The 13,948-nt window shown below is 33.4% G+C and overlaps 1 protein-coding gene across 3 annotated transcripts in view; it reads left to right on the top strand.

The window, feature by feature from the left end:
• Nucleotides 1-13,948, top strand: part of LOC100872636 (uncharacterized) — a 49,248-nt gene that overhangs the window by 29,488 nt on the left and 5,812 nt on the right. The window contains exon 1 of one of the 3 annotated variants that reach the window (XM_003691515.4): nt 2,034-3,269. The exons of the other annotated variants lie outside the window; for them this stretch is intronic. The gene's annotated coding sequence lies outside the window, so the exon portion shown is untranslated. Of the gene's footprint in view, nt 1-2,033; nt 3,270-13,948 lie in introns of those variants that run through there. 3 annotated transcript variants of the gene reach the window in all.

The raw sequence follows: 13,948 nt of genomic DNA, 5'->3' as shown, positions 1-13,948 counted from the left end.
ATCGAACGGTATCGTGTTATCGACGCCGATTAATCGTACGCTATGTCGCAATCATCTACGGCGGTCGTTTTTTCATTCAATATGTTTATCAATATCGTGGAGATGTTGCGACGTATCAATAGCCAGAAGGAATATTCGTTTCTTTTTTTTTTTTTTTTTTCTTTTTTTTTACGCCTTTTCTTTATAAGATGTTTCACGTTTTTGAGGAAGGATCGATATTATAATGTCTTCTACGAATATGGTCAGTTTTATATATTCATTGAGAAGATTTTAATTTTATTTGATGATTTTATGGTATAGGTACGATTGAAACGATGAAATTTTTATGGACAGAAAATATGAAATTTTTTTTGTTGAGTTGGAATTTTATAGAATTATTATATATAGTCAATGCTTGTGTATCGCCATTGAGTTACTTTTATCATAATGTGAATTTTTTTTTTACAATATTAAGAGACTATTTGGCATAGTAGCTATATAAATTGATGGCTCTTTTTTCCTCTGTCTTCGAATGCCGTTTGTGAAAAATTTCATATTAAATTTTTATGGATGAATTTTAATTGTTACGTAATTCATTGCGAGTCGATTACGTATTACCATATTACCATATTACTTATTTAGTTTGTGCGCTGAGATTATTAAGCAGCGAGGAAATATCATTATTATGATGCAAATTTTTAAAGCTTCCAGTATAATGCTTTGAAGTCTTGACTTTGATCAAGGCATTGCGATTTTGCGTAAAAAAATCTTTATATTTTTTTTCTTTCTTTTTTTTGATTAAATATGTTATTATTTTTTTTTTGTTTGCAACGAAGACACGTTCCTATCTTATTTCATTTTTATTCTAATTCCAATAATTAAAACATCATTCAGTGTTTATTTAAATATAATATACCCAATTTACATTACATTTCTTTCATACGTGAAATTTAAATCATTTTATAAAATAACATTAACAGCTTGTTTTGACAATATTTCCTGTTTAAATTAAGTGGAATTAACACGTATTATCAACGACGATGTTAATGGAACCTTTTACGAGAAATTATCTTAAGTGAGTTTTTTTTCCTCCCCCTTTTTATGCACAATGTTTGGACAGTCGGTGACTCTAATTATTATAACAACGTGTAATGTGTACCCTTGTTCGTGGTTATTATGCCTTCAAGTTAATAGCGGGGAATAATGCCGAGATTATAGTTATCAAAAACTTCTTTGTTCCGTAAGATTGTTTTCTTCGTGAAATTTTAATAATACCAACCGGTTTTTTAATCGATAAATCTTGTCTTCTCGCGTGTCAAACTATCAAGTGTATAAATATAGCGATGAAATTTGCAAATCATTCGAGACTTTATTAAATTTAGAATCCGTCTCTTTGCCATATCTATCGAATTTATCATATTCCAATTTAAAATAATTCACTTTGCAATGATTCTATTCTCTTCACAAATTGTCCAAGAAGCATTTTCAATTTTCTCGTTTCAAGTTGAAACGATACGCTCTGCTAACATCTCTAATAATAACATCCAAGCTAGAAAAGATATATCTTCACAAAATTTCGAAAAAGCTTGACTCGATACATTCTTCTCTTCCACATAATTAATAAGATTTCATCAATCAAATTCACTCTTTCTCTCTTCACCTTCTCCTCTCACGAAAATAAAAAAAAAACATTTTTTCTCTGAACGTAAAAAACATTCCTTCCACCTCGCCTCACTCGATCAAAATTAAATTCTCAACGTCCACGACAGAAACAACCCAACTCGACTACAACTCTTCTGTAAAAAAAGAAAAAATTGCAAAAAAGACTTCTTCAGTTCGTTTCTCCTCGCGCATCGAAACGACTCACCCTGTATATATTCCCGCCGGGTGTATTCCCATCTGTTCCCAGTGTCCATGGGGTCCCGCGGGCATCTCCCACCCCGTAACGCCACGTAAGTCGACCGATCGTTCCTTCCCCCCCCCCCCTTCCCTCCCCATTCCAGCGCGACGACCCTCCAACGGCCCCTATTCAAAGTCTTCGTCCGGCGTCTGTCGGCAGTCAGTCGCGGGACATCCGTGGTGGAGCGCGTGCCTTTCGCGCGTTTCGAGCTGTCGTCGAGTAGTGTCGAACCAACAACACCCCCTTCCCGTCCCAACCGTACTCTTTGAACAAAGAGATTTTCGACAACGGACGTTACGGAAAATTCCACGAAGGAAAGGAAGGAATTTCTTCTTCTCTTCCATTTTTACACCCATTATCGTATCGCCGGTTCTCTAGTGTGTTTTTCGTGTGCTTCTACGACTCGTATATCGTATATATATATATATATTTATAGGAGGAACAACGTGCAACAGGTTACAGATATTATAAATATTTTCATCAATATTCGTTGATGATATTGAGTCAGAATTGCGGGAATAGAGTGAGGTTTCGAACATTTCTGTGAATTGTGACGGATTGTGCAGTTTTTATGGTTGTTGTACATCGTTGGTTGGTGAAGACTGTTGGACACTGTTTATAAGATTTTCGACGACGAGGGAATACGTTCGACGAGATCGATTTGTTTAGTGTTGAAGAAGAAAGTCGAAGAAGAATTCGTATAGAATATATAGATATAGGATTTTAATTAAAGTAGAAGATTTCGAATATTCGAAATTGACATCGATATTATTGCTTCTCCGCTTCGTTTTTTCCAAGTCGTAAATTAAAACGCACGCTCCCCAAAATAATCCTCGAGACTATTTTTATCTCTAAGTGTATCGTACATTACTCGAGACAAGAAAGAAAGAAAGATAGGGCAAAGAAGAAGAGGATAAAAAAAAAAGAAAGTGGAAGAACTCGAAGTAAAGATCGACGAATTGGAGAATTGGAAGGAACAGTGGGAAAAATAAAAATCTTCGAGGCTGTCTCGAAGGCCAGATTACCTGGCACGGATAATCGGGAGAGAAGAAAGTTCGTCTGAATGCTACATCCGGTTTTCGAGACCGTTGCCTACATTTCTCGATATCGAATCATCTCGTCCTTAAAGATTTCTGTATCATCATCTTTCAAATTTTTTTCTTTCTCGCGAAATTTTTCCAAGTAAAATATATATATATATACTGGAAGAGGAGGGTGGAAGAGGTAAGAAGCGGAATGCCGGCTCGTTAATGATCTTCGCGCGCCTCTTCGTGGTGGAAACGGAAGGAATGAGAGGCGCCGCGGGTGAAGTTCCTTGGTGCCGATTGAATGGAGTTACTTCGAAGAGGTTTTGACTGTCTCTCGTGCCGACCGACTCGTCCCTCTAGAAGTGAGTAGAATAATTTATTCTTGGTTTACGTTTATATTTATTTTTTATTCCTCTCCCTCAATATTCCGCGTTATTATTATGCAATCCAATTTTTGTATTGCGTGATCGTGTTTATATAGGAAAAGTTTTATAAAGGTAGTGTCGAGGAAATCGGTTATTTTTGGCAGAATTGTGAGTTTTGTAAAAATATCTTATTGGAGGATTCTGAAATTTGATTCGAGACGATTCCATTTTCTGTGAAGTAATTTTAACAGAGGAATTATTTCTTTTTTATTCCAACTATTTATTCTATTTTATTTCATTGTAATTATAATGTATTAGCATAAAAGCAAATGATTATCTTAAATATGATCAATTTTTGGATATGTATCATTTTTTATAGGTTTTAGAGATTGATGTATCGCTTTTTTTGTTAAAGAATTTATTCTTTGAGAGATGTGGAACGAGAATGAAACAGGACAAAATGTGTAAAATAAATATCAGAGTTCATCGTGAGTGGAATAAATATATTTCTTTCTTTATTTATTCCTTAAACAAATAAGATAAAAATAAGATAAACAAGATAAAATTCATTTTGTTTTCTCTATTTAAAGTACAACATTTACAATCATCAAATGATTTTTAATTAATTATTCTTAATATGGTGATCAATATGAAGAATAATTATACAAATATAATAAAATTATACAATTGCTCAAAAAGTATAATATCGATAGGGTAACACGATGCAATCTGTGCAATTAAAAAATAAACAAAAAATTAAATTAGCAATTTTCTTTATAATTATAATTAATATTTTACCAGTAATAAGTGGAAGATAATATATGCATACAATATTATTATTATTATTCGAAGGTAGCCGTATATTTTCCTAGTTTACGAGTAACTTTTTATATGTAAAAATTTATATAGTATCTGTACCTGTTGACATTTGATCAGTTTATTAGTAAAAGATATAATATTGATAATCAAACAAGAAATGTAAAAATTGTTTCTTAATTTAGTTCTATGTTAATGTATTCATACTAATTGCATCGCAAGTTTTTCTACAGCCTACTCGAGGAATGTCGGATTACAATTATTATTGCCTCAAACAGGTTTGTTGTGAATAAAATATAATGGGGAGAATGGTTTGCCCGAGTCTTTAAGAATCTCTTCACGTCCATTATACCATTATTCGTGTATTCACGCGAATTATTAAGAATACATACGTCACAATGATTCATTACACGGTCCAGAATTACTAAATTAGAATGTTACTTTCGATTTCCTTCTCCCCCCACCATCCCAGTAATTTTATTCTTCTTATTTTTAAAAATAAGTAATTATTCTTACGAATATATTTAACATCTAAGATAATTTTTATTTTTAATTATTCGGTAATTTATCAAATTAAATTACGAATTATTAAGAAGGAAGATATTAGCAATAATTTTTATTAAATTCTGTTATGTGAGTAAAAAAAAAAAAATTAAAAGTAAAAGTGAATTCAAAATAAGAAATTTATTATTTAAATAAAATTTCTTATATCGTTTTCTCAATTTATATTACAATTCATTTACAATTAATCAAAGTTCTGATTCCTCATAATTTTCTCGATATTTGCATCGCTATGCCTCCTCGCCTCTGAAATATTTCCAGCGGAGAAAATGTCAGAAGGTGTGCGTGAAAGAGACGAAGAAGGAAGGGAAGAAAGAAAGAAAGAACACGAAACGAAACGGAATTGTTCGATCGAAATCTCACGAGATCGAGAATTTCCATTTTTCGAAAATCGCGTCAAATTTGGAATAATTGTAACGCGATCGAATTGTGGAAGATTTTTTCGATTGCATACGGTTTCACGGTTATTGAAGCAATTGTCCCCAGAAAACTACCGTTAAAGTGATCGTGACCTCGATCGAGTCTCTATAGATTCTGTATAGATCCGCTTCTGGATCGTCTATATACGACTTAACAACCGGATCGACAACTTTTTACGAAATCACTGAAAGCACCAGCCGACATAACGTGATTCAGAAAATTATTTTATCGTTTTTCTCGATCGAATTATTTTTTAACGCTTCATAAATGTTCTCGATTTAATAAGCAACTGTATGCACGTATGCACGGTTTTTTCTTCTTTGATCTGTATCATAGATTTTCGATTGTGTAATGTGGAGGATGAATATTTTGATTTTTTCTTTTTTTTTTTTTTAAATCAATCATTCCATACGTATATGGAATCGAATTTTTTTCAGAACACAAGGGAATATTGTTTTTGTTACTCCAATTATTGATAATTAAAATTAAAAAATATAACTTTTCTGGTAATGGAGAAAAAGTGAAAGATTAGATAATCGAAGAATTTTGTACGAAGAATATTTTTTCGATGTGAAAAAAATGAATGGACATTGCAAAAAATTTTTTATCTGAATAGGAAACATGATATGAATATGGATAGTATTCTGAATATTTATAAAGTTGTAAATTTTACCATTGTCATCTTTGAATTGTTCCATCCTGGATATTGATATATATATTCGAAAAAGTCTAAACATTATATATTATTTATCATTAAATTTCAAAAAGAGAAGACAAATATAAAAAAATATTGTATAATGTAGAAATTTTATTTTAATGTATAGAATTACCTAATACAAAACACCATATTTAATTTTCTTTTACATAAATGTTAGGATTTTTTGAAAAATTTTAATTGTAATAAAATTGTTTCTATCTAACTTGACGATCTCTTCTTTTTTATCGAATAAAAGAAAACCATTTTCTTCTGAGTTTACTAAATTCTTCTTTTAACCAAATATAATTAATAGAAAGAATTACAAGATTATTTCGAAAATTTACTGTAAACATAATCACTTTAAAGATCCTTACGAATCATCTCAGAAACAAAATCAATAAAAAATTATAACGAAATGCACACAATTGAGATCCTGAGTCTGTAATAATGAAATATTCAGCTGAATCGTTTTCGAATTTCAATTCACCTCAGCTTCCTTCCTCGTCTGAATCGTAATTACAAAACCACACACGGATTAATAATCAATTTCGTTACATTCTCTTCTTTCTTTCGATCCACGAGCTCACGTTTCGTTATTTCTCTCCCCCACCGTCCATCCATTTCCTTCCATCCGTTTCCTTTCGCGTTTATAATTTTTTCCGATTCATCGCGAATCATAATCGCTTTTTATCGTTTTATAATGGATGAGAAACGAGCGTGTAATCCCGACGATTGAACGAAGATTGTGCGTTGCAATCTCGCGGTGGCATCTACGTAAATTCCATGCTGATTAATTCGCGGCCGTGATCGAGCTGTTATTTTTTTTTTTTACACGTTTAAAAACGTTCCTCGACTTCTTTCTTCTTTGCGGAGTGGAAACGAATGATGAAAAAGAAAACAAAGCGGGCGATGAGTGATGATGCGTCGAAGAGGAAGGTTGAACGTTTCTTCCTTTCTTTTTTTCGTGGGTAAAGAAGAAGTTTTTTAACACGAAGAATTTTTATTTTATCTCTATCCTTTCACCCCCAATTTTTTCTCCTTATTTTTCATTCTTGTTTTTGAAAAAAAAATTGCAATTTTACACTGCAATATCTGATTTCTTAATCAAGTAGTTTATTCTCTATAATCTCAAAAATAGAAAAAAATGGAAAAATTGCAGCTTCTCCACCACGACTATTCATTTACTCGTTTAAATGGATTCAACGATCTCTAAAGGTAATTCATTTACCTTTATATATCCAAGCAATACCTCGATTCGATTGAAGGCGATTAACATACTTTGAAAAAAACTACTTACCATCGGCCAGTCCTCACCCTATGCACACCCTAACCATTACAATTCGCTCAGAATTTCGAAACAAGTGGAAAAGAAAACGAATTGGAACAACTACTCCGTCCATTATTTCTTTTATTCTTTTCTTCCTTCCATCCAAAACGGATTCGTAATTCGAACGAGTTGCCAAACACACGAGTCTTACGATCGAAATTACAAAATTTCAAATGGTTAGAATGATCAACAAAGATTCCGGATACCATAACTCGCGTGTTCAGTGATCAGAGTTACGTTACAGATATTGTAAAAACAAGATTTTTAAGGTGGTGACGTAAGACAGATATCATCTTGGTATCACAGTGTAACACGTAAGCGAGATCTCCAACTGTTATACTATTTCGTAATACAGTCTAACATCGATAAAACGTATACAGGCGTTGTTGCTCCTTTAATGGAAGATGAGTTTGGCAGCTTTTATATACGAATAAGTTGTTGTGAATCTTTTAAATAGAAAGATGGAATTAAGAAGATACGTTTGTTTGAGGTTTGCGAAAAAATATAACGATTTCGAGGAGCGAAAAAAGAAGAGGAGAAAATAAATAATTAAGTGGATGGATTAATAGTTGATGCATAGTATTAATTTGAAATTGGGAAAGAACGTAGAAAGTTTGGTACAGTAAATCGAAATTTCGTTTTACAGAACACGCATACATAGTTTCTGAATTGTTGTTTAGTTGAGACTGAGGAAAGAGGAGAACCATCTGACGAGCGTAACTTTTCTGTTATACAGTGAAATTCCTGTATCCCGAATTACAGGAACTTTACTCTGTTATCGCGTTAATTTTAAACGTTATATAAAATATAACCGATTTTAATTTTTCTACAAGGATAACAGTTCCATTTTAACTCAAATTAAAATAATTTTCTTTCTCTCTCTCTTTTAAAATTTAAGCAATTATCCAATTATCTTGTTCCATAGAAAAATTGAAATCGATCGTATTCTATAATTATTCGAATAACTCTTATCTTATCTATTTCAAACTTTGTTCTAGAATTTCTGAAATTTATTTTAATACCACTACTACTTAGAAATTACATGAAATTAAAATTGCGAGATCAAACAAGAGGAAGCTCGCAGTAATCGGCTCGCTGGAGGCGAATTCGTTTAAAGCAAATCAACCGTCTCATCGGTTTAACCCTTACCTCCTTTTCGCCCCTATAAATATTGTCGTGAATCGTCGCACGAGTGATATCCTTTTTTTTTTTCTTTGTGCCTTGTTTTTTTTTTTTTTTTTGACGAAATTTTAGCGAAAGCGCGGCAAATGGATTACAAATTCATGGAAATTCGAAATAAAAATCGTATCATTTGTAATTTTTAATAATCGAAGGATAGGATTGGATTTCTGGGATCCGATTGTTCACGATTGTTTAATTAGAAAATTTTCAACCGCGTTGCTCTTCCTCGGGGAAAAGTGTTATAACGCAACTTTAAAATTTCATACAACTTGATCAATTATCTCGTTAATTATGACGAAGCGAAATTATATATAGCGTACAACGAACCTTGTTACTTTGCGCATATTTTTAAATTTCATATAGGTAATTGATTAATTATCTTATTAGCTATAACGAGCCTCGATGCGTATACGTATCCTCAAGATTCTATCGCACGCTTATCAATTACACGTTGACAAATTTTCACCCTTCCTTTTTTGAAAACAAAACTTTTCCACAAAACTTCTTTCCACGCGTTTCAATTTACAATTTGAAAAAGAGAATTTTCTTCAATTTTCTGGCTCGCGTATTCGAAGAAAAACACACATGGATGAAACCAATGAGTGAACAGCAATGATTCATCGATTAAAGGAAAATAGAATAATTAATATATCGAGATTCATTTTCAATCGAATAACCGAGAGGCCTAAAGCGGCTCATCCCCCGAGGGCAGACGAGTTATCGTGCGCATCAATTTAACGTTCGCTTCCTGTGCGTGGAAGGGAACAACGGCCTGGTTTCGACCGCCTCCTGTCGTTTAAGTATTCGCGTGTGACCGTCCTAATTGCACGATGGACGCGTGTTACCGCCGAGCGTATCGTGCAAGCTGATCGCCCCCGTCCTCGACCGATCTCGCGCGAGTTTATCGCCCGGTTATTAAAGATACGTGGCCGGGCTGTCGTCGTCAATGCCCGCATTAACCGAAACGAGACTAGACGTACGGTACGCGGTTCGCGCTCTGTGGTGGTGCATGGTGCGCCTTTACGTGGCTTCTTCACGCTCCTTTGATTCCCTTTTACTTTCCAAGACGTGTCGACTCGGTGATGGGATCCCACTATTTTGACGCGGCTTTTTCTTACGGTGGAGGAAGATTTCATTCGAGTCTATCCGCTATATCTAATTACAGATAAACATCGAGTAACGTGGCATTTGCGCAACACGGTTTCACTTTAATATGTATCCGTCCGAAGAATTTGAGCAAAATTATGCTTCTCTCCAAATAGGGATTTTAGATTCTTAGGATTGATTGGAAAGATGGTTAATTTTGTATAGTGTATTGTGAGAGGAGAGATAAGGAGATTTTGTTCTTTATATTTGGGGGGAGAGAGAGAGAGAGAGAGAGAGAACATGGATACCGTGTCACTTTGACTCGTATTGAAAATTTAGATGGTGGAAAGTTTTGTAATAAATTTCGTTGCCATTTTTTTTTTAACTTTGATACGCTATTCCTCTTTCTGGGAATTAAATGATATAGAAATAGAAAATGAAGTCATTATCAAACTTCTAATCTTTGTTTTATACATTTTGTAAAACTTCAAATCAATCTTCCGCTCAAATTAAATTGCTTATATATTATTATGACTCGTTGTGACATGATCATGTGACAAACTAGGAATAATCTATCTAACGATGAATATGTTATTTGCGTGATTCAAATCATGTTCCCGATGGAAAAAACATGATTTTTTTTTTTAAACGATGATATACTCGTTACTGTTCGCATGGTGAGCCTTTCACTAGATACGAGGATGATCTTGAATCGAGATAATATAATCGTGTATCTCATTAACATAGTAGGATTGCAGGTTAATGACGTTGAAGATGGTAAATATAGTAAACGGTTGAAGGACGTTCTATGATACCTGGTTTTGCGATTCCACTGCGAGGTTTTAAAACAATTATTAAATTATCATTATAATATCATTTTCATGGAAGCGTGGAAACAGTTATTTGTAAAAGAAACGTGTTGATCCTTCGTCAATCATGACTCAATTTGACTTCTCCAGTAATCAAATTTAATCTAATAAGTTTTATATCATATGAAATAAATAAAAGATGTGATACTTGAAAAAAAAAAATTAATCTCGATAATCTTTATTATTCATTGTTTTTAAGATCTTCAAAGCGAAGAAATAATCGCGATTGAGATATAAAATTATAATCGATATAAATGAATAAATTCGAATATATGAAATTCTTTGAAAAATTAATCGAAAATCCTAATAGAAATTCTAACAAATAAATCACTACGGTCCTCGACCCCGTCCATCTCTCTCCACACACCAGACACCATTTCTCTCAGAGTTTTGAAAGTTCCATCCGTCGAAAGAGCAACATATCGCGTTTCACGCAAAACATTTAACCGTTCCATTAACTGTTTTAACACGTTTGAATTATAATGAAAAAAAAAAAGTCCACGCGCTAATATCTATAAAAAAAAACGACAAAAAAGGAGAGAAAAACTAATGAAAAATGTTTCAAAAGAAAAAAAGTAACTTTTCTCGCGAAAAATTTCAAAAAGAAAAAATCCAACGACTCCGCTACTTCTCTCTCTCTCTCTCTCTCCTTTTTTTTTTTTTTTAAATTCTCCAAATCACACTTTCCAAATCACAAATTAAAATCGCTCCGCATCGTGTCACGCCTCCACGTAAGACCCACCATATATCTCCGCAATCGAAAGTTCCATTACAGCTCCGCCGAACAAGCGTATCGCTCGAAGACAAAGCGTTTTGCTATACGACATCCGCGGCAAAACCGTATGGAAAGTCGACTGGGAGGAGAGAGCGACGTGATGCTGTTGCTATACACGTCTGTGCTCCAATTGCGATTTCTCGCTTACGCGTGCTAATTAACCCTAATTGTAACTAGCAGACGGGAGTAAGAAGAAGAAGAAGAAGAAGAGACGAGAAGAAGGAGGAGTGAAGACGAGTTTCACTCCCGTGTAAAGTGGCGGATCGGTCTCCTCCCTCCCTCCTCTCTCTTTCTCTCTTTCTCTCCGTCGATCTGACCGATTCGAGACCGAGATACCATGTACGATGTATCGTTCGTGATCGTAAGAGGGCACACGTGTATTATAAAGTACACGTGTCACGCATGCTTGAATTCTTTCAACATCGAAAGTTCCGCGTTTCGTGCGCGTATATATATATATATGCACTTAGAAACCGTTGTGTACAGGATACGACAATTACGGTTATGTCAAACTTGGTTTGTTTCGCTTGTTGATGGAGCATGGGCATCTGTAATTTGTTGCGTGATGCAGGATGATCGTAATTCTGGGGTATATTCTTGGAGTATCACTTTTTGGAAATTTTGAAGCTATTAATACGAGGGGATGAAAAGTTAATAACGATTATTATTAAGATAGCGGTGAGAGAAGTGAAATTTTGTTAATTGATAAAACTTTTGAACTTATCGAAATAATAATACGAGCAACTTTGATTTTACGTTTAATCTTCGATTATTGAAGCGTTATTAATTATTGTGTTTAGAAGTGATCTTTCAGAGAAACGTTTTCTAATTAATTATTGCCTTTTTCCTTTCCATTTTTTCTTTATTCGCGTAATAAATTTGTGGTATTTAAATAGGCTTACTTTCAAGAAGTTAACAAGGATAAAGAGGTAGTTTTAATTTGGATTATCATGTTTATAAATCTTGAAAATTATTTTAATTATATCATTTAATCATTTCTTTAAATCTAAAAAAATTGTAGCTATCCTATTATTATCTATTAATCGGTTTATCATTATTATCTTCACTTTTTCCTTATGTTATACCACCTATCTTCTGCATCGAAGTAATTTGATCGATATCCTATAACAGTACTTCTACTATCATCCACTATTACCTTACCACTTTACTGCCATTATAAATTAGAAATAAACTCGGGGCAATATTACAATATTTCTGGAGAATTGACTTATTATCGTAAATTATTAATTATACGAAAATGTAGATTTTAACAATCTTCTTCACACGATCTCTTGCGAGATTTTCTAGTTTTCAATTCTGGATTAATCAAATTTATATATATATATATTAAATTTTTCGATATTTTGAAAAATTTTGATGATAATAAAAGCTTGAACCGTAAATTTTACGTTTGTTAAATTTAAACGAGTTGTTTGTCTCTCGTTCAAAGTATTTTCGTTATCGAGACTTCCAACCTCTCAACGATTGCACAATAAGGTCCTGATCTCTCGTTCCCAATAAAGATTGACTTATCGTGAGGTTGTGTCACGACACGCCCAGTCAGTGACCTTGACGAATTTACAGCTTCTGGGTCCAGTTTCTCTCGAGGAACATGTGGTGACTAACGTTTCTGCGTGGCCAACAGGGTGACACTTTCCAAACAAAGAATATATATTCAGAGCCTTTCGATTATTTTCTTTGGCCCAATTTTTCTCTTCTCTTCTCTTCTTTAATTATTTTCATTTAAAATTTGCCTTCCATCAAGAATGAAATTTCATCTTCTTGTATATAAATATTTAAATAAACAGTAATCATTCTACGTCATTCTATGCATAAAAGCAACCGATCAACAATTATCAATTTCTAATTTTTCAAAACAATTAACAATTTTCTCGTAACAATACCACTCTTTGTTCCCCCATTCATGAATATTTTTCCACTTATTTTACAGTCTCACAGTCAGAACTTGATCCTTTGTAATTCAGCCTTGGTCTCGCTAATTATCGAAGAAGTAAGAAAAATAATCGAAGCTTACCATTCAACAGATTTATTCACGACCCCGAAAATGATTGACCCTTCGATCGTTAATTAAACGATGAAACGTTATCTCGCTTATTTAACGTTAAAGATTGTCGTAAATACTAGACATATTGTACAATTGTATAGGGGAAAAGTAGGATAAGATAAAAATAAAAATAACAAATTATATTTTCTTTTAAATTGACTTTTAAAAAAGATTGCAGAATCGATAGAGTTAAAAGTAAGATATAAAAATAAAAAGTATATTCGTCGTATCTATCTTTCACAGATATGAGAAACTAAAAAAAGAAAAATAGACAATACACATGCGATACGCATTCGCTTTAAAAAGCAATGAGTTAAGGTAATCAGCTTTCGTGACAAGCTTGCTCGATCGATTTCCTCGTATCGATTCCAACTTATGCCCAAATAGAAACACGCGCTAAAAGATTTCTCTCTATTTCAGAATTCGATCTATCGAAAATTGATTATTTATAGCCTTTTTTTCTCCCTCCCCTCCCCTCCCCTCCCCCTCTTCTTTTTTCTTATTTTTTAAACAGCGAGTCACTTCGCTTGTGTGTGTCACTTTCCGATAAAAAGGTATTTTTTTTTTTTTTTTATCCAGATCGCAAGGACAGATCGCGTTATTAAGAAATCTGCGTGTTGTACATGCGAAAGATCGTGACACTTTCTCTTGCACGCGATATCTCATTCATCGAAACGCCTCGACGATTGACGTTTTCTTAATCCAACCGGCCAAGAAGGACACAGGTTCTTTTTCTCTGGTAATTCGATTTCGTTAGAAACGCTTCGTTGCTTGAAATTTTCCATTAGATTATTCGCGATGAAATAGCGATAATTGGACACTTGGTTTCAATTCTTCGTTGTTTCCGTTTAATTTAAAATTTGTGATCGAACAAATGG

The sequence above is a fragment of the Apis florea genome, unplaced genomic scaffold (assembly GCF_048593485.1).
Source record: "Apis florea isolate Af1SG1 unplaced genomic scaffold, ASM4859348v1 contig_2201_pilon, whole genome shotgun sequence".
Lineage (NCBI taxonomy): Eukaryota > Metazoa > Arthropoda > Insecta > Hymenoptera > Apidae > Apis > Apis florea.
The sequence above is the reverse complement of the archived record's forward strand: the minus strand, read 5'-3'. Positions and strand labels throughout refer to the sequence as shown.